This window comes from Dermacentor andersoni, chromosome 9 (genome assembly GCF_023375885.2).
Source record: "Dermacentor andersoni chromosome 9, qqDerAnde1_hic_scaffold, whole genome shotgun sequence".
In the NCBI taxonomy this organism is placed as follows: Eukaryota; Metazoa; Arthropoda; class Arachnida; order Ixodida; family Ixodidae; genus Dermacentor; species Dermacentor andersoni.
This window is the reverse complement of record NC_092822.1, coordinates 66,476,629-66,498,745: the sequence shown is the minus strand read 5'-3', so window position 1 is coordinate 66,498,745 and position 22,117 is coordinate 66,476,629. Positions and strand designations below refer to the sequence as shown.

At 48.7% G+C, this 22,117-nt stretch overlaps 1 protein-coding gene across 6 annotated transcripts in view; it reads left to right on the top strand.

Moving 5' to 3' along the window:
• Nucleotides 1–22,117, top strand: part of LOC126528194 (uncharacterized) — a 322,242-nt gene that overhangs the window by 83,044 nt on the left and 217,081 nt on the right. For all 6 annotated transcript variants that reach the window (XM_050176073.3, XM_050176074.3, XM_050176078.3 and 3 more), the window contains exon 2: nucleotides 1,702–1,777. The gene's annotated coding sequence lies outside the window, so the exon portion shown is untranslated. The remainder of the gene's footprint in view (nucleotides 1–1,701; nucleotides 1,778–22,117) is intronic.

Here is a 22,117-nt window from a genome sequence, read left to right as displayed (position 1 = left end):
ACTCGCCGTGTTCAGAGGTTGTGGGCGCGAATCGGCATCTTTCTGTCTTGCTGCCCTAGTCCCTTTTCGCAACTTCTGTACCCGCCATGGCCGCGCAACTGGCACATTTTCGCAACAAACTTACACACTTGTGAGCCTCATAACTCCTGATCAGCTCGGGTTTGAGCTTCATGGAATATACCTGCTATGGTTCTCTCGAACGCGACCCCTCCAGCTCATGCTGGCAACCCTGCTGCCGGGCTATGGCTCTCTGAACGCTAAGATAAAGGCTAAATTTAGCCCTGATTGAGTCAAGGGGTCGGGACAACGGACCCATCTGTGCACGCTACTCAGGTATTACCGAGTAGTCGCTTCTTTTCTCCGCACTACGCTATCAAAGAAAGGCCCGTGAGTATTACGACTGGCAAATATTTAAGGGAGATTAGTATTGCACGTTTTTTGTAACATACGTAACGTTGCATGCGGTTTTAGCAAACGACTTGGCAAACTTTGATAGCCATAGCTGCGCCAGAACGACCCAAATAAAATACCTTGAAATCTACCACATCACCGTGGCGTACAGGCGCTGGGCTTTCAGCGTGACTTTGAAAAAAGGGTTGATTTTCAGTTTGTCTTCTGCACCCGCTGAGAGATAACTCTAGCGTGATGAAGGAAAAGCTACGGGGCCGTAGTTTCTGCACATGCGTTACTGCGCCAAGTAGTCGCCACTGGCTTGACAACGCTTTTGTTTCTTCAAGATTTTTTTTTTCAACCGACTAGTGTATCAGCTTAGCTTCCACGTGCCACGGTTTCGCATTTGAAGATGCGAAAGGGAAAAACACTAAAATAAGTTAAACTTAGGCAGTCGGTGGTGTGTTTTGTGTTATACTGCTGTAGTATATATAGACAAGAACTTTTCTTTTCTCTTCCCCAGCTTAAACTATAGCCCGAATGAGAATGTGGGACGATTTTCAGGAGCGCTTGAGTACCATGATTTGCCTCCCTAACTTTCCCGTTACTGCCGCAGGAAGTTTTCTATAAGAAGAGTAATGACCATCTTACCATAAAATTCATGAAAATGAGATATCGAAAGAGAACTTTACGAGCCTAAAGCAATTTTTTCTGTCCTCTTTAGTGTCATTTTAATATATCTCAAGCACGAGCCTTAACTATGTGACATTTGCTCATTTTACTGCAACACGATGCTTAAGCGACGTTGAGAGACCAAGAAGTTCTCCGCTACAAACGCATTTGAGTCCAAATATTCCTTTATCTGGAGTCTGTTGCGACCAAAGGGTGCAATCGCTGCATACCTAGCGCCATTGCTCTTGCTCTAGAATCCCTTCAATGAAAATTCGTATGGTTCGAGTAAGTTGCAGTAATGCCATACAGTTTTCTCTCCTCCTAAAATGAAAAGAATCGGAGCAAAAGTCCAGAATGTAACATAAAAGGCATCATCTTTCTTTTTCTTCATTTGAAAGAAATTTATTGAGTTCATAAACGTTAAACTCATTGAATTGCTTCGTAAGTCGTAACGTCAACTTCGAAGAAAACGTTCCTTCGTTTGTAAGATCTTGCGGATGCGTGCCTTCTTGAACTGTCTTTCTAACTCTCGATTGGCTTGACGTAAACCTTAACGCGTGGTACTCTGGTTACAGTTTGCTCATAGTTTGCTGATAGTTTGCTTGCAAACCTAACGTATTTTCACTCATTCCTTTCTAGATGTAACCCCCGGTCCTGGGACATGGTAGGATAGGGGAGAACTCGTCTCGGCAACGTCACGCCACAAGCTGACAAGGTAACACTCATCTCTCGCTCTCCTCGTTCTTCTTTTTTTTTCTGTTCTCGCACAAAAACTTTTGCCTTCGTTCTGGCAGCAACATGAGTTGACAGATTATTTTTTTTCTAAACTGACAAACAATACATTGTTATCTTATAAGAACTTTGTGCTAAACTAACGCCATCGCGGAACACTTTGCCATACGGTAGTTCCGAGCATGGTTTGTCGGAACGAAAAGGCAAAAAAAAAAATAAAGCCCTAGCCATCTACGAACTGACTACACGAAACAAAGTGAGTCGGCAAGAATATGGTCAAACGATAAAATCCTTTCGTCAAGTCGCTCTTGAAAGAAACTTCCGTTTGCCGATGACAAAGTTCGAGCAGTACTAGTTCTCTCGAAGTTCCGCGCTGGTCTCCGAAGCCTTGGTAACAAAACCTCCAGCCAAGGAGTGCAAATGCCACCTGCACAAATGTAACCACGGCTGATTCTTTCTTTCGCCGAGGGATTCGCACTGGGACATCAAATTACACCATTAGCGTTTTCCAGCGAGCGCGCATTTTCTCTCGGACTCGGCGAGGCAACCCTTCCCCCCCCCCCCCTCCTCGCCCGCGCGTAGTGAGCACGAGTCCTTTTTGTGCCAAATGGAATTCACAGCCGAAGAGGCAAAAATTTTAGTTCGGATTCCTCGTCTGCTAGCGAGGTGGCTGAACCGGTGAAAGTCGATCCAATGTCACCGGCAAGCTGTGAGGTCCACGGCAGTGGCCTGCAACCTCTCTCTCTCTCTCTCTCTCTCTCTCTCTCTCTCCTTTTTTTTTTGCATTCGCCGTAGTGTCACGCGGCGAGTTCGAATCTGCTAAGCTGGGTAAGAGTGTATTATCTACGGGCTGCTTTCTGCGATGCTTTTATGTCGCAAATTCGAGCACGCTCCGCGGTGCCACCGTACATTTGACTCCTCGAACACCGGTGGCGCATTTCTCCAGTTCTCGCCCTGAGGCTTGTACTTGCTTTCTGTCTGCTCCTGTGCGTAGCTTGATGTAAAAAAAGAAAAAGCTTCGACTGCCACGTGGGAGGGAACTCTCGGCTGACCGTTACCGTACTTCCCTCACAAGACATGCATAGGACGTTCAGTAGATAAGCTATTGCCATTTTTTTTCTTTCTCTCTCAATTAGTTCTACGAAAAGCCGCAAGGTACTGAATGTTGCATGAAAGATGAAGATAGCTACAAGAAACTAACGTGTAGCTGCCCTTGGTGGAAGACTACATTTCGCATTCAGTCAAGTCGACAAATATGCGCGCAATTTCGGCACACAGTGCGGTTGAAAGACCTTATGATAAATGAAAGTTCCCTGTCATTTTCGTGCATTTGCAGTGTAAACTCAATATGTATTCAACAGGATAAGTACGAGCGTGTAAGAGAATCTCCTCTCTAGAAGAAGGAGACATCATTCATTGTAGAGGTTGCGTTCCCCAGTCATGAAGCGCGGTGAGAAGACAAAGCGTTCTCAAAGTCATTCATAGGTAATCCTCCAAAGACAATGCGTATAACTTCTCATGCCATTTTACAAAGTCTGTGGAAAAGCTCATACCTCATCCAAAGAAAGGATGCTGTGCAAGCTCTACCAGGCTACAGGACTGCACGTGATGGGAGATAGGCGAAAATAGTAAACACCAATACATCGGTGCCAAAAACATTTACGCTAACCTAGTTGCGGAGAACCGCATACTTGAACGAGAATACTTGCGAACACTTCGTTAAAGAAGCTCTGCTGTGTAAAAAAAAAAAATGACGTGGCTGGTTCACGTAGGCTTGTGTGTCAAGCTTGCGACAGTCGAGCTCCTACTAATGATCACTTAAACAAATTTATCTCTCTGTCCTTCGGTCGTTGCCTCTCTCTCTCTCTCTCTTTCAATCTCAAGTCTTGTCCCAGATTCGGTTAGGGGTAGTTGCATGCAAGAATGAATTCCAATGCATCAGGCGAACCCACGGTCCAGATTGCGCTGCATATTAAATGACCCCGTGGAAAATATTTCAATCCAGAGTACCAGACGAACGTCTTTCCTTTTCGACTACCCACCTTGACGACTAGAACGAAACCTTAATGAATGCCACCTAGTATTTGTGCAAACGGTTTGCGTTTTCTATAACGTTACTTCGACTACAAAGGTTTTCCGACAACAGATTTTTTTTTTTACAGTTGTGTTATAAAACCTAATAGGGACGCGTCACCGTGCAAACACCAACAGAAGCGCCACCGCTAAACATGCAAGGGCAGACGAAATTTACGTCACTCATTGCTTTACTATCCGTGATAGAAACATATATACAGGGTGTTTCAGCGAACACTTTCGAAAATCTTTAAAGGGTGGCGGTGCCACATATCACAATTCTAGTTGATGAGCTGGTCTACTCGGCGCGGCGGACGCTACTTGCACAAAAAATTGAAATGCAATAACGACTAATTATTAAAACTTCACTGAAAACGTTTTAACTAATTACCTCATGGCCCATACTGCAATTTACAGATTGTAGCCGTGGAGTTCACAAGGCGGATCCACTTGGAAGGGATTCTCAGGATGACACCGGTTTCGAGATATTAATTCCCGAATTTTGCGGAGAAATGCATTGGCGTTCCTGTTAATTAGTGAAAAAAACGTCACTTTATGCATTGAAGCCCGCAAGTAACTGGAACGCCAATGCAGTTTTCCGCAATGTTTGGGAACTAATATTTCGAAACTGGTGCCGTCCTGAGAATTCCTTCCATGTGGATCCGCCTTGTGAACTCCACGGCTACAATCTGTAAATTGCAATATGGGCCTTAAGATAATTAGCTAAAAATTAATTAGCGAATTCTTGCTAATTAGTGGATTTTGCATTTCAATTTTTTGTGCAAGTAGTGTCCGCCGCTTCGAGTAGGCCGGCTCATAAACTAGAATTGAGCTATCTGCCACAGGCAACCTTTAAAAAATTTTGAAAGTGTTCACTGAAACATCCTGCATATGCGAGACCATTGCAACGTTCCTCGCCAAAATTTTCGCTTTTCCGCGCTGTCACATCACTGTAGTCACTGAAACCAACATGATAAGGGAATGAAACGATGAATGCATTCCGTAGTGCTATATTGGACACAGTCGAATGCCATCATGACGAAGTTCACAACAAATCAGAGGGGCTTTAACAGCCCTGTGAGCTAATCAGAACTGCCGAGACGGCGAATTCGACAACATAACGGAATTGGACACAATCCAGACCACCACCTCTTGGCTATTTGTCGATAAGATGCATTGAAAGAAAAGTACCACTCTCGTACCTCTCGTTTTCAGCCTACCCACAAGAGGTGGCGTCGAAAACACGATGACCGCGACGCATTTCAGGCTCCGCAATCACTTCCGGTGCATGTAGTATGCAAATGCATAGCCTTTGAGACCTGTTCCTGAAAATCAGAGGCAACCGGCACTGCGACGTCGGTTTGGACACCCCACCTATGAAGCACGCGCAAACTTCTTCACTCCTGCGGAAAGTTGTCGTTGGCTATATGTTCATCGCTTATCGCAATAACGCAATGAATTGATTTATCTATCCAGAAAGCTTGGGAAAACGGGGTTTTGTCAGAATATGTGGACTCGATACGCTTTGGGGAACGGAGATAAGCGGAGATATGATACGGCTTTTGCTTCAGTCAATCGCTTACTCGTTTTCAAGAGAGCGCATAAAAATGCGTGTACTGCTCTCTCTTTCTTTTTTAACTAAATAGTGGCAACAATTCCCTTTCTTTCCCCTCCAACACACTCTCGGCACCGAGAGATGCGAGGGCGCCATGTCTAAGCCAAATTTGTTCACACCTGCGATAACCAGTACACACTTGTAGCACAGGGAGAAATATCAACTTTATTTACAAACGGATCTCTGCCGGAAGTAGGTAAAGGCAAGGCGCAGAAGACCAGGACTTAGGAAGAACACAAACGACGAGACGGGCCTGGTCTTCTGCGCCTTGCCTTTACCTACTTCAAGCATGAACCAACTAGCCCAAGCAAGAGTTTTACTCTGCCGGAGCTGTCAAAATGGATTCTTGTAAACATCAGACCCTAGAGCTCAGTATAAAAGTTCGACCAGCTTTCTAGGACGCGGCCTGTGGTGAAGGACGAAGCACCTGTTTATCTATCAACTCTTGGGACAGTTAGCAAAATAAGCAGAGGCTCACCCCTTCACCATAGTGTGACTTCTCGGCACCGAAGTCGGGAAGATGGCGTGTGTCCGCACCGAGAATATGTGCCTCTAATTTCATAGATAAACATCTCTGTCAAGTCTCCGCACCATCGAAGTCCGCGTAATCTCGTACAACTCATGTTGCGAACACAAACACTGCGCCCGCACTACTCGACTCTGTCGCAGCCTCGAGCCTCACATTTCCTGTTCTACCGCACCTTATCTCGCAAGACATGCGGCTTTCCCAACTACCCATTGCTCAACCATCCAGTTCTCGCGAACTCAAAGCGTGCGTTCTTGTCGCATGGTTCGTGGCCCGAGTATTGCGCGTACTCGCTTTCGATTTGTTAAGGGCAACTCCTGCGATTTTTCGATGTCGACAGATGCCGACATCGATAATCGCCGGAGTTGCCCGGGTTTGAGCGTTGCACAGGTTTTTTTTTTAGGAAATAATTTAATTAATTGCCTCGAACACCGTATCTTACCTCCTCCTCAGTTAGAGGCGACATTGCGTATCACGTCAGGAGTGTTCCATGCAAAGCATGCCGGGACCATGCAGACGACAGCATCGAGGAGCCGACGATCGTAAGCTATAGTGCTTGGAGTGAGAACTCGCTGTCGCGAGAAGTTGCGTTCCCCGTGGACGGGCAAGAGATGGGAAGGAGAGGCGTTGTTGGCCGCACGAACTTCAGCCCTCCCCAACCGGCGACACAATTTGAGCCGATGCCAATCGCGTTCAGCCGAGGTTAAGTCTACCACAGTCTCCGAGCTTGTGCGTCTGCTGCTGGCAGACATGAGCGACTGACCTGAAGCTAAGTATAAGCCATTAGGACGAATAAAACTGGTTCTGTAGTTGAGTTTTGACCAGACGGATTTGAAATAAACAATTCCTCACTTCGTGCAGTGCACACGGCAAAAAGCTAGAAGCGATGACGCAACGCTCTATCAACATGCGGAGGTTGCCGTTCGCGAAGGCTGGCAGTCGCATTCGCCGGCGCTTCCCTAAATTAAATGTGACCACGTACGTGGGTCCATTTTTACGCATTGTCATGCTGACTCAATGCTTAGCTTCCGAGATGCACTGTCTGCCTCGCATCCCAAATGGGCAGCAAGCGGAGGCCCCTTCGATATACAGCAGCGTAAACAACCGCCTCGTTCAGCTGCCAACTGTGTCATCGGCGTTTCTGCGCGAGGACTATGCGCTCTCTAAATGAACGATCACACGCGCAAAGTCCTCGTATGTGTCTAATTTACGGAAAACATTATTTGCGTGAAGAGAATACGAAGAATGATACTTAGGCAGCGTAACAACGCTCCCGTACTACTGTCTCCCGCTCGCGGTTTTCGAAGGTGTGTGAAGCGTGACTCAGAGCGATGCAACCGTGCTTACATGCACAAAGTCTGCGTGTTTTTATATGCTCTGACATCAACCAATGTAACTGATGAGCGGTTGTCATTATACCTCGGGCGAATGACGAGTGGTCGCTGTACCTGCCGATGTAAGCAAATGCGCCGGATCGGAGCTTTGGACTGTCAGTGGCGTTCTTGCGGGATACGAATGCGGAAAGTCGTGCTCCACATATCATATTGTGTATGCGAAGCGCATCCCTGAGAAGGGGTACAACCCTTAAAATAGCAAGCAGCACGTGCAAAATTAGTGGTTATGGGTACTCTTGATCTTCATGTTGCAGCGCAATATGTTGCGCGCGGGCACGGGCTCTCATGGTGACGGGTCCAATGCGAACGGCAATTCGTGGCTGTTGCACTCGGCAGAATCATAGCTGTCACTGTTTGACAGATCCGAAGAGCTGGTGGCAGCTGACACTGTCGCCCGGCGGTCCGACGCGGTCACGAATAAGCCGAGCGTCTGCTCTTCGCTACCAGCAGGCGGGACCGGCATGCCTTGCGCGCCTTCCCCGCTGGGTTAACTCTCGTGACGTCACACGAAGAGGTTCGCTCGGCTGCTCATTTCGGTTTCAATTTCGTTTTTCGCCTTGTTTGCGTATTTAAATTTATTTTCGAATTTGCGGAACAATTTTACTGTCAGTGGGGTATCGGGAACCTAAATATTCCATTACCTTGACATGGTAAAAAAATCGCCGCAGATGCCCTTTCAGCGATATTCACGCGTGACCAGAAAGCGACGTAGAAATTATTCTTCGGCAAATCAACCCTCGACGAGGCAAGGAATATTGGGGAACTTGCCTCCGTTGTCATTTCTTCCAAGCACAGAATATGGAGAAATAAGCTACAGGGACTAAAAGAAAAACAACGTAACACATGATTTCGGGGGAGGCATGGTCGACTCAAAAGAACTGCAAAACGGTGGTAAGGGAGGGGAGAAGACAGCGGAGGGTATGGCGCCGTAGGCCCACAGGAGTGACATTGGGTTCCACGGACGCTCAGACCAGAGTGCAGTTAGAAAGAGGTCCGCTGTACCAATCGGGGCAAACTGTGTCAGCTTCATCTTTTTCTGTTCCCTTTTATTCCCTGCTTTCTTTCTTCACACTGTTCATCGTTCTTTACTTCTGAATGTTTTTCGTTTTTATTTTCCTGCTGATCACTTCCACGTCTCTACTTCGGCGTCTTGTACGACACCACCACCTCACTGGTGGTCCTAGCAACCTTTTTTTTCTTTTATTCTTCTTTTTTCCTCTCCGCATTCTTTCTTTTCGGCATCGTCAACTTGACCTTTCTTGTTTTTGCGGTGCCTGGTGATGGACTCTTTCCAACTCTCCTTGTCTTTTGCGCTCGCATTCTCTTTGAGGCTTTTGCTTCGCTTTTTCTTTATCGCCAGCGGCCCGCTGGACATGGTTCTTTGAACACGCCTCGGAGAAAGACGGCGACCAAGCATGGTCAAAGGAAGAGAAAGAAACAAAGAAAATAAGAAAAGGGGAGGCGGCAGCTGGCAACGGCGAACGTGCGGGATGTGTGAGACGTTGGTACAGGACAGGCGAGGCAAAGTGCACGAAAAAAAATGTGAAACAAGCGCGCGAAACCGAAACCAATAATGAAACAGAGCCGAGAAATGAAGGAAGCAAGGAAAGGGCGAGTGATGGAAGGAAGGAAGGAAATAAAGAAAGGGAAGGGCCGCTCGGGGGACAGAGCTGAGCGCGTGCTAAACAAAGCCCGCACAAGCCGAATCCAAAGCCTCCCTCCCCACCCCGCACACACCGCCACCACCCGACCAAGCCACAACACTCACGCGCAAATACGCACGCACGCACGCACGCCATATAGAAGCGAGGAGCGCGCCTCGGGAAGCGTGGGCGGGGAGGGTGCGCGAAAAGGAGGATAGGGAAGGCTAGGGAAGCGGGCAGCACGTTGGGCGCACAGACGCACACAGCACGCACGCAGCACACTGCCAAACGCGCCTCCCCCATTCACCCCCCCTGGCTCCAGCTTTGAGGGTCGAGCCGCCGGTTCAGAATCGATTGCTCCACAGGAGGGAACCGAGGGTGGTCGGGAAGGAAAAGGGGCGAAGGATAGGGAAGGCGGCCAGGGAAGATAGGGCAAAGCGCGCCGTACGTGCGTATGTGTGTGAGTGTGTGTGTGTACGTGCGTGTAGGGCTGAAACGCGGGTTCGAGGCCCAGCGCGCGCAATGCCCGGAGGGAGGGGGGGGGCGAAGGAGGACGGGGGGAAGTGGCGAGGCCAGTGGGGTCGAAACCCAGGGTTCAGAACCGCGTCGCGCGGGTCTTTTCCTTTCGCTTCTCCTCCTTCTTCTTGTTCTTCGTAGCTGCGCTCGTGCGGTGTGCGTGTGTTTGTGCGTACGCTTGCTAGCAGCTCGCTCGCCGAGCTGGATCCGGCGGCGCGCACGCCGGCGGCGGCGGCGTTCGCTCCTTTTGGGGTTTTGCGCCCAGTCTTCCCCCCCTCGCTTCCCTAACCTCCCCAGCAGACCACGTTGCACGCTCCCCTCCTTCGCTCCCCTTCTCTCATCGTCGAACGCACAGCGTGGTCCTTATTGATCGCGCCGGCAACACTGCCGGCTGTCTGTCACGGACAACTCCTCTGAGGCGAACCGAGAGGAGATCCTTCCTTCCACCCCCGCCTCCTTTTCTGCCCCTTTTCTTTTTTTTTCTTTTTACACTTGCAACGTCTTCTCTCCTTTTTTAGCGTTCTTGTCCAGCATGAGATTCCGCTCAGCTTCCTTTTTTTTTCTTTATGTGTCTTCTCGCTTGGCCTGCTCCTACCACCAGCGTTGGCAGTGTCGCCTCCAAGTTCTCTTTACTTTTCTTATTGGTTATTTTACTTTTCTTTCTTGTCTTTTCCTTCTCTTCCATCCCGTGTCCCGTTTTTATCGTCTATTCTGTTTCGTTTTGGTGTGCGGCTGTCCCACGCGAGCACTGACGTGCGTTACGTGTGTGGCGGTGATGGTCCTCTCTGGCCAGCGGTGCCTCGCTCGCTTCCTTGGCGTTCCTTTTTACGTGTCCTCTTTCTTTTCTTTCACTCCTTGGCGGCTCCATCCACGTGCCTACTGCCTCGTTGCTGCAGCTCGTTGCTCGCTTCGCTCTGATCGCTGGATCGTGGTGGTTCGCCGGTTCGCCCCGGCCATCCACGGTGTGCCCAACCTCGCCTGGCTTCTCCGCTGGCTGGGACGTTCGTTGTCCCTGTACGGCCGCAGCCATGTCGGTCCGGCGGGGGGGATTGGACGTTGGCCACTTCACCTTCCCTGAGACTCGCTTAGCAGACATTCCCTCCTCTCACCCATTGCGGGACCACCGTACTCACACGCTCGGGATGCCCGTGCCCGCGATTCTCGTTGGCCTGGGCGAGTCTCCGCCGAACCACGTGTCGCTCGTTATCGTCTTATTTGTGCTCGATGGCTAGCCGGCCTTACCGCCGGCTTAGAGTACAAGCAGCCGAAAGAAATCGGGGCTAGCAAATCTCTGGAGCTCTCTCGTGGGACAACAGGTCGAGGCTATATACGCAAATCGCTTGACTGCTATTATGAAGAACTCTTCAGCGCTGTCGTGGCAGCAAGCCGATAGGCACCGTTTTTGCTTGGGGAGAAAAAAACTAAGCTGGATACGGCAGATGTCTGCGTTAAAGAGATAATCGTGCGGATTGACGACGTCCGACCCTTCGCTAGCCGTGTGAGCCTCCACTGTTTCGAAATTTCGCACCACGTGTTCGCCGCCGCACTCTGAGCATAGTATGCATAGTATAACTTTGAAAACGGTAATCGCATTGTTGCCCTGTCAGGTGCAGTTTATACATTGCGTGGCACAAAAACACGGAATCACGCACGAGTTCGTCAGATTTATTGGCTGTTGGCGAAGTCACAGGACACTTGCATTTGCACAACGCCTATCACGTCGTGCTCTGTCGCAGCGCTCTCAGTTTGGACTGCACGTATAAAGGCGCCCTCTGAACCACTAATCATCGCACACAGAACATGAAGGATTTTGTTCTAATGAATATTTGCTCGCGTCTTGAAACGAATGAGAGTTGACCCCGTTTACTTGGTAGATTGGAGAGAGAGAGAGAGAGAGAGAATGAAGAGGAAAGGCAGGGAGGTTAACCAGATATGAGTCTCCGGTTTGCTACCCTACACTGGGGATGGGGGATAGGGGTTAGAAAGATGACAGAGAGGAAAACGCAAAAAAAAAAAAAAGGAAAAAGAACACGCACACATGGAGGCACACATACACGAAAGGCGTTCCAGTTAAAGTCGTTCACACAGGCCGGTCGATCGCAAAAAGCGCAATAGCGCTTGCACGGCCTTCTTCTGTGACGGTAGGTCCTTTCGATGTTGTAGAATTCTTTTTTCGGATAGCGCTTGGTCGTCCAGTTGGTCAAGTTCATGGCGAAGGCGTGCCCTCTGTGTACTGTACTGTGGGCATGGCACACAAAATATGGCCAATTGATTCTTCATGGCCGCAGTGGTCACAGGTTGGGCTGTCGGTCATCCCTATGCGGAATGCATAGGCTTTAGTAAAGGCAACGCCCAACCAAAGTCGATATAAAAGCGTGGCGTCTCTACGGCGAAGCTGTGATGGCGCTCGAAGACTTAGTGTTGGATCAAGTGAGTACAGTCGCGTGTTTCTTAAATGTGGCTCATTCCATTGCGACGCGGTGCACTGCCGAGCAAGTAGGCGGAGCTTCCGTGCTGCGTCAGTTCTAGAATGAGGAATTTGGACGTGGCGCTCCTCAGTATGGGCTGAGCGGGCAGCGTGATCCGCCCGTTCATTGCCGATAATCCCGCAGTGACTTGGAAGCCACTGAAAGGTTATCTCATGGCCTGCTTCACTTATATGTTGCAACGTCTCTGTAATATGGAATATTAGTTGTTCGTGTGGTCCGCGTCGTAAAGGTGACAGTAGAGACTGCAGTGCCGCCTTCGAATCGCAGAATATTGTCCATTTATGTGGTGGTTCATCACCAATGTGATGAAGGGCAGTAAAGAGCGCTGCGAGCTCTGCTGCCGTCGATGTTGTCACGTGGGTCGTCTTAAATTTGATTGTTGTAGCTTTCGCTGGTATGACGATTGCCGCCGCGGAGCTACTTGGAAGGACAGATCCATCAGTGTAAATATGCGTAGAATCACGGTAATTCTCGTGCAAATGTAGTAGCGTGAGCTGTCTAAGGGCTGGCGATGATAGATCAGCTTTTTTCGAGATACCAGGTATTGTGAGGTTGATTTTTGGCTGAGCGAGGCACCATGGAGGAATCGAAGGTCTCGCAGCCGGGGTGAAACAAGCTGGCAATGATTCATCATGTGTGGTTATCGTCCGGCTGAAAGATGTGTGTGGTCTGTCCGCTGTTAGGGAGGCCAAGTGGTGACGAGGAGTCCTGGTCAGATGCCTTATATGGGTCCTGAGTACTTCAATTTCAATGTGGGTCCTGACAAGGTGATCTCCAGCGATTCCTATTGTAGCCACTGTTGAAGCACTCTGAGGCAGGCCTAGACAGATCCGGAGCACTTGACCCTGAAGACTTTGTATTGTGCGTAGATTTGTTTTACATGTGTTGTTTATTGCTGGCAAGCTGTATCGCAGAAATCCTAGGAAAAGCACCCTGTACAGTTGCAACATCGCACTTGGCGACATTCCCCAGGTCTTGCCAGCGAAAAACTTGAAGAGGTGACAGATGCCTGTCAACCGTTTTTTCACGTATGATACGTGTGGGCTCCATGACAAGTCCCTGTCGATTATGACACCTAGGAACTTATACGATCGGACCCGTCGTATTATTTGGCCATTTATCATTACATTGTAGTTGGCCATGGGTTTGCGCGTAAATGGCACTAGTGCGCATTTCTCTGAGGAAATTTCCAGGCCTCGATTACGAAGGTAGAGAACAGTTTGTGTGGCGGCTCTCTGAATTCTCGCTCGCAACTGTAGGCGTGTTACTGCAGACGTCCATATGCAGATGTCATCCGCGTACATTGATAGCCTGACTGTAGTTGGCACGTGCTCAAGGAGAGCAATTAGTGTTAGATTAAATAACACAGGGCTAAGTACACCGCCCTGGGGGACGCCGCGGTAGCTATAATGTAGACAAGTATGGCCTTCTTCGGGGCTTACAAAAAAGGATCGCATGGATAAATAACTCCGTATCCATTTAAACATCCGACCACCCACTCCTACCTCGGCGAGAGCAGAGAGGATGGCTTCATGCGTAACGTTGTCATACGCCCCTTTAACGTCGAGGAATAAGGAAGCGCAGAGACGCTTACGGCATTTTTCATGTTGAATGTAGGTGACCAGGTCGACGACGTTATCGATCGATGATCGACCACGTCGGAAGCCCGCCATGGCATCTGGGTAGGTGTTGTGGTACTCCAAGTACCACTCCAGGCGTCCTAGGACCATCCTCTCCATTACTTTGCCGACACAGCTCGCCAACGCGATCGGGCGATATGATGAGAGTTCCAACGGCGACTTGCCAGGCTTCAGCAGTGGAACAAGGCGACTTGTCTTCCAGGTTGTTGGTAGTGTGCCATCTCTCCAAGATTCATTGTACACCTCAAGGAGAACTCCTCTCGCTCGCTCACCCAGGTGGCACAGAGCTCGGTAGGAAATTCCGTCAGGTCCTGGGGCTGATGTGCGGCTACACAAAGCTAATGCTGCCTTAAGTTCGTGGATTGAGAATGGTAGATCCATCCGGTGATCACGTGGTGGCGGACAGTTACTCGAAGGCGATAATATGTTGGTAACTGTGAGTTGGCCGGATAATCTGGCGCAGAAATCCTCTGCCACGTCAATCTCCGATCTCTTTTGAGAGAGGGCAAGCGCCTTGAATGGGAATCGCTGTACGGGGAGTGTCCGGAGACCACGCACCGTTCTCCATAGTTGCGATAAAGGCTTGCGCGGATCTAGCGACTCGCAGAAGGCAGTCCAACGTTGCGATTCGAGCTTGGCTAACCGGCGCTGTATCTTCTTTTGCGTGCGCCTTGCGGTCCGTAAATCGTCCATTGTTTTCGTACGTCGGTATCTTCGTTCTGCACGTCGTCGGATTGCTCGAAGTCGTTCTAGTTCCACATCAAATTCGTTCAGTTTCGAAAAGCATGTGAGAGTGCGCATAGTGTCTTGCACCGCGCCCTTGATTGCCTCTTCCAAGTCGAAAGATGGATTGGCGTCGCAGTGTTCTTCCATAATAGACTGAAATTTAGGCCAGTCCACTCTTTGGATCGTATCCCGTATTTTGGAAGGGGACAATCCTCTGATCTTGATGTACGTGGGGATATGGTCGCTTCCGTGCGTCTCTATGTCCGCAAACCACCCTGCACGTCTGACAAGGCTTCGTGAGACGAAAGCCAAGTCAAGACAGCTGCTGTAGGTGGAGCCACGTAAGAAGGTAGGACTTCCATCATTCAGCAGCCAAAGTTCATTACTGGAGGCGAAAGATACCAGAGCTCTCCCTCTTGCGTTGATCATCGGACTTCCCCAGAGTGTATGATGGGCGTTGAAATCCCCAGTGATGACCCAGGGATTGGAGGTTGAGGAAAAGATGTCTTGCAGTCTTTTGTAATCAAATCGACTTGACGGAGATAGGTAGGCGCCGACAAAAGTAAAGGCCAAATTCTTTTTTCTTACGCTTAGGCATATATATTGGTTATTGTCATTAGGTGGTACAGGCTGATGAGTGTAGGTGAGGTCACGGCGAATACACACCAAAACCTTACTGTTTTCATAAACAGTTGACGACATAAATAATTCATATCCGGAAAGCCTGATTGTATTCGATAAGTTCTTTTAGGGAAGGTCTTTTAGGGAAGAGGTCCGACAAACAGCTATTTTTCAGTGGAATGCGCGCGGACTCAGAGCGCGCCTTTCGGATTTCCGTCGCTTCGTGTACGCCAATATGTTTCCAATTATCGTCATTTGCGAGCCGAACTTAGATTGGAAATTATAATGGCTCCCATGGGCCTCTTAGCGTTGCAGATTGGATCTTAATCCTTGAATGCGTGTGAATGAAGATGTACCATGGCGTGTGCGGAATGATAGGAAGTGACCCAGTTAACACGTTGGGCTACGCTTCAGCGCAGACTGTTTTAAGCATTGTTGCTTTGTTCTTGCTAAATATGCATTAATGTGTTTACAAGAACAAATCATTCTAGAATTAATCAGGGATGTCTGCTCCATAGTGCAGTGAAATTGAGTGAAATCCCGGTTTTCTTGCGTAGCTCCTGCGGGATACTTGAGCTGCTTCTTCACGAATTGTAGTAGATAGCGAAAGCTGCGCGTACGCCTAATTCACTTCACCACGTTGGTCGTCATATCCTAGGCTAATGTCTCGAATATGTCACCACGGCTAGCTTAGTCGACCCTCTTCATTACACCTTGCAGGATGGGGTGGTCCTTTTCTCGCGCGGTAAAACGAAAATGAGAAAAAAAAATATGCAGATCCCACGCACTGTGGGAATCGATGTAAGCGAAGCTTAGTCCGCTCTTTACGTTCATCGACGTTATTTGGCAGTGATATATTGACTGCATACGACAGTCGTGACGTGATTTGAAAGGTTACATTGCCTGATCAACTGGTGTTTGTTGTTCTTGCTCCGCTCGACGCTTTATTGGAGCCTTCGTCTCCTCGGCACTAATTGCACGCTTCGGCGCCATTATGGATTGTAGCGCTGTAGCTCACAAAACTGCCTCCTCTCTCTCTCTATTCCCTCGCTAAAATTCTCCCCACCTCCTCCCTCTACTGTCGTTGCTGCTGCGGGTGAGCACGGAGACAAGCGCGGCAACTCCTTCACTGCATTTGGGGGGGGGGGGGGGGGGGGTCACGCCTATAGTGACGGCGTGTAGAGGGCATTGTGCACATGCGACGCGGCGTAAATGTTGACACGAGCTTCTCGAGTCGTCTTTCCTTTGTGCCACACTACAGTTATGTACTAGTGCGATAGCGTTAAGGGCCCTGTGTCGCGGAAGACCCGGCGTCGACGCTGCGGGCGTCTGTTGGCGAATAATCATTCTGAACCACAACCGCCCAAGCCCTCGACGTGGCGCCGGCCTTGCTTCATATTCTTTACAAAGTTACTCCTTGGGATTTTGAGAACGACAGCTCACAATGAATTGTCATGAAACAAAACACCGACAGCGCATACCTTTTATGTTTTTGTGACATGACCATGTCGGAACCCCGTCCCGACGTGGCTGACGGTAGCGGTGTGCAAGACCACAGCAGCAGCGGAAAGTCGAAGGGGCAAAGAAAGCTTCGCTATTAAAATTCCAGTAAATTTGCTAGACACTGAATACGCTAGCTAGTAAGTTAACTAGTACATCAGCCGGATACGTATACAGTTATTTTTATTGTTATTTATTTTGCCATTTAGTCAGTCACTCAGTATGCACAGTAGTGCGTCCACATTGGATAACGAAGAACACCGGGTGCCAACTAGGACGATGCCTTGATAACCGAAAAGAGACCTCGGTAACGAACATGCGGCAAGTTAACATTTTAGACGTATTCATTGTGATCACTGGAACCACAAACACACATATGCATGAGCATGACACTCCCGATATACACTACGCAATGTTAGAGACCACCTGACGAACAGCTGACCAACCAATGGCGACCTGACAAGCAGGAATACGTCCGGTATTCTACAGTACGATTCGTCGCACCGTACAGCTTAATACTATTGCTTGATCTCACTGGCACAACTCTTCCGCCTGCAATTATTTCTGTTGATTGAAAACGTACTTTCATCACATTTCTTGCCTTCATGATTGTCATGAAAAGAATACATTTGCAGAAAAGGATAAGAATTTTCAATTCCCCAGTGAGCTTTGTTAAGTTCAGCGAATGTGGATTCCATGCAAAAACTCACTACGTGAACGCTCAATATGATTACATAAGCTATTTCATGTAAAGCAGGCTTGAAAAGCACATGTCCAACCACTTGAAAATTATGCCTGGTGCAAAACATTGTGAAAACCCATGAAAGTCTTGAATTAACTACATACAACAGCATAATGACATAAAGCAAGAACAACCAACCGTCTACCTATCCACTCGTTTTACTAAAACATTTTGCACATTTTATTCGAACCTGCAGCACTATTCCGATCATAAGTATTTCAACATGTATCCAATACATCTTAAATATACTTTATCATGTTATACATCTTATATACTTAAATATACTTTCATCAATGCTCTTGTTGTTGATGCCGGATCTTGTTGTACTCAGTTGTGTACACAGCACCTGAAACGAGTATCTTTTTCATCATGTCCACGAAAACCTTTGGCAACACTGAGTAATGCAGGCACGAAGAATGCCTGTACAGATGTTTGTTTTCAGGTTATGTTTCATAGCTGTGCTTCCTAAGATAAAAAGAAAATCATCTGGCCAGCAATTCTCTGTTGATCTCACATCAAACAATAAAAGCAGCACTTATCATATCAGGGCGCCGATCATTTCTCTGCCTTAAGTAATACCAGCTGCACTCACAGCAGAGTGGTCAACAAATGTGAACCTGCGCAGACTGTCGACAACTGCTATTCAAATTGGGGTTAAACATCGGGCCACTCGACAAGCAGCGGGGAGGGCGGGGGGGGGGGGGGGGGGGGAATTATTTGTTATACTGGTGTTAAAACGCACACACTGCGCAACGTACTGTTTCCTTGCTGTATTCTTTTTTTTTTTTGTATGAACATTTTAGGCACATTTGCGAGAAGGAGGTGTTTTGTTGACGGAACGTTTTCCGCATCTCCTCGTGTTCTCGCCGTTCGGTCGTTGGCCATTAAGTCAAGAAAGCGATGAGTGCGTTGCTGCATTTTCCGAATTTGAGGGACCTGTACTGTAGTATTTATGTGCACACCTGAGTGAAGTTCAAACCTTAGCGCATTCTCTGCATTCCTCTTCGTTCCTTGGCCATCCTCCCCTGCGTAGGGTAACAATCGAACGTGAGTCTGGTCGACCTCCCTTAAGTTGCTTCCCTTGTCTCTGTTGTGCGTCTGGAGAAGCGTAACGCCCAATGCACGAGCACAATGGGGACGGGCGTAGATAAGCTTCGATTACGTTAGGTTAGGTTTTGAGCTTTCCTGAATAGTGTTCGTGAGTTTAGGGCACCCGGCACAACAAAGGCCTACTTTGGCATTCATTTCTCTATTGCAGAAAACCAGTATTTGTCGACGCTTTCAATGTCATTCAAATGAGTAATTCAATCGAAACGCAGTCTCGTCTTTGACATCTTGGTAGCGACTTCCGCTCCAGGACACTGACGAGACTTCTATTGTCTCCTTTGCGAATGTAGGTGTGTATTTGTAGTCGATGGGGGGAGAAGGAAGGGGTGGGGGTGGCCAAAGGTTCGACCGTTTATCTTCCGCCACGGCTCCCTGTTGTACGCTTTCGTGACCAGAGCGGCCACAGTCGGCGCTACCAGAGAGTGGAGAAGGCGAAGGGTAACGCGTCCACCCCTTTCGCTGTAGGCCGACGCTCGACTGGCAACGAGCGTGGCGCACCCTCGCCCACAATCGCGTGGCTGGAGCTCGTTGCAACTCAGGAACCCCGGCGCGGGGTCTCTGAGGCGGCGAGATTGGGCACGCCTGAGGCTGGGTAGCGCAGGCCGCGGTTCCATGCAGCCAAGTCGGGTAGGAGTCGCTCGTTCCGTGCTGCTCGCTTCGTCTACCGAACGGCGTTGGTCATGTCCGCAGATTTCTGTGGATGTTAGCGCTTATCTTTTTTTTTTCTTACAGAAAGCAGCCGCTAATGCCGCATTCGACGCAGAACTTGTTCGGTCGTAGCCCGAAGCCCTCCTCGCCCACTCCGCCTCTCTTCTTCTTGAAACCGCGGTGCATCATTGCAACTGCATGTTTGCCGTCGCCCTCACCGTGTTACCGCCGTTGTTCTCGTCGGCATTGTTACGTCGCAGTCACCGTCACTACGTCACTGGCGTTGTCATTGCCATCGACATTAGCGCATGCATGAATGCGACAGGGCCGCATCGTATCGAGTTTAAAAGTAAATAAATTAATTGGGGCGTCTTACGTACACCAATACCATGATATGATTGTGAAGCATGCCGTAGTCGGGGACTCAGGAATAATTTCGGAAACCTGGGGGATCGCATGCACTTCAGGCGCTGGGAAAAGGCATCCCGCTAACGTAGGCGTACTCCGCAGCAGACTCTTATTATAGTCGGTTCATAGCGAACAGGTAATGTACTGCGAAAAATGTAACAAAACAGATTCTGTCATCACTGTCGCATCTCGCTTTCTTTTCTCCTCGCTGAATTTCGAGCAGTATAATACATTGCTTGTTCACATTAATGCGCCAGGAGAGGGTAGACGGCGACGGGCCGGTTGTCTCATGTGATGCTCGTAAATGCTGTTTTGTAGCATCGAGGGAGAGGGGGAAAAGGGAGACGACTGCCCCAGAGCGCGGTCTCCTCCATAAAAGGGGCAAAACGCACTTTGCCGGAAAGACGTCCCGGTTCGCTTCGGACGAAGGGGGCATTATCCGCCACATCTAAACGCATTAGCATCGGTGATGCGCTAGGAAATGCGATACGCTGTCCGGTCACACTTATGTATAAAAGAAGGCTAATATTGTGGTCCTCATCACGCCCTTTTCCGTCATTGTTTTACGACAGCCATCCGCGAAGTCGTCTTGGGCGGAAAGCCCTTTCTTTGCTCCAAGTCAACTGGACAACTGCGCTGCATAATAACGCTACTCTTGTTGAGTTGAGAGATGGGAGGACCACGATGCGGATTAGAGAGCACACGGGGGAATGCGATATTATAGTTGACAGCAGGAAGAAGAAATAGAATTGGGGAGGCCATGTAATGCTTACGGCAGATAACTGGTGGTCCACTAAAGTTTCAAAATGGGTGCCGAGTGAGAGAAGGCGCAGTCGAGGGCGGCAAAGAACTAAGTGGTGCCGTGAAATCGGTAAGTGTGCTTATAGATACGATGGCATAGGATGACGCAAGACAGGTGTAATTGGATAACGTTGGTAGTGAACTTTGTCTTCCAGAGGACATAGAGATGATGACGACGACGACGACGATGATGATGTGATGCATGTAATTTTCTTTAGTGTAGTGAGGCTAGGCCAGAAGACTTTAGTCCCTCGATCTGGTACAGCCAGAAGCGCTGGTCGTTGTTGCTCCTTAATAAGGAAATAACAGGCCGGCTTCTGTGCGTCTAGTTTTTCCCGTTCACCGCTCTCACCTTCTCGCTTCTGTCGCTCCTAGCTCACGAAGAAGCCGTTCCACACCTGCCGGAGATACTAACGGTTGTTTCGCACCCAGTTCTACGCAGTGGCTGCATTGAACCTAAGATTTGCAAAAGGAGAGAGCCCTTATTTACATGAATGGCAGAGAGGTCGACCTTAACTGGTGCACTCTAGTCTGGTATTCCGCACTGGGGAAGAGGGGAAGGGAAGTAAGAGTATTGAGATGGACGATGATGATGATGATGATGACGAGAAGACAAGGAGTGAATGCACATATGCGTTAGGCCGCCGCCTAACCAAGCCGCTCGCGCAGTCATGCAGCGACTTCGACAGCGCCCTTCGACCGTAGTTGGATGTCAGCGCTAGCTCGGAGACTGTCCAGCGTCCGCCTCTCCTTCGAAAGCTACAGCTTCTTGTTCCGTTTTTCCGATTCAGATCTCTGTGCACAGTCACAGGTGATTATGAAGATGCCCGCGGTATATACAAAACGGCGGCACAGGCAAAGCTTCAGAATGAATAAATGTTTATCTTTTTTTTTTCATTTCTACTGTACTCTATTTGTTCACGCCCGTTTCGTTTTTAGTAAGGAGTGCAACGCAGCGACGGCTTTTTGACGAAATGACGTTCTTGGAGCACGGATGTCGTCGATGACTCCGCGATAATTCTGTAAACAGTTCTGAAACCATTACGCATAACTATGCACCTGTCAGGCTAGAATTTCACGGGTATACGAATGGTATATTGAAGCTCTTTATTCTATTCTAACATTTGCTTTGCGGTAATCCGCACCTTGCGTACCAGTTAACTTCGCGTCTGTTCTGCGCTGACTTAAGTGCTTTTAGTTGCTTCCTTATACCGATGAAAACAATCGATCATTTTTTTTTTTTTTCAGATGTGAAAACTTCTCGTTCAGTACCGACTGACGAAACATTTTTCTTTTCCAATCTTATATATGCATTTCTTTTATTTCACGGTTGGCATAATTTTATAATGACGCTAATTAGAGAGCAGCTAACCCCTACCCCGAAAACACACTCCGCGAATGAAGGCCGAAGGTCAGCCAAAAAGCCTAGGACTTTAAAAATAAAAGCTACTCGGGAAAAGCGCCAGGAAAGCAAATTTTAGGATTTCGTTACAGACTTCCGCGTGTGCGAATAATCTCGACGCCGTCCACACCGCGAAACGCCAAATTCACCCCATAGCCTCTGAGGAGGAGGTGGGCCGGTTAAGGCCTGCGCGAACAGCGCGTCCACTACAATGGCCAGCAGCGTCGATAAAAGTAGGCCGGTGTCCGAGAACAAAGACGCAAAACGCAATAAGGCCCGCACGGCGATATCGGCCTCGGCTATAGAATAAGCTGGAAATACGAAAACATGTCGTTCCGACCGAGCTGATACTCTGAGGACATCCTTATTTTCTTATATTCAGAGCCCTCACTCTTCAGATCTCCTCTACATTTGCAAGTTTCGGCGGCCTATCGCGCGCTCCAATTTGCATAGCTTTTGTTTTGACGGCGGC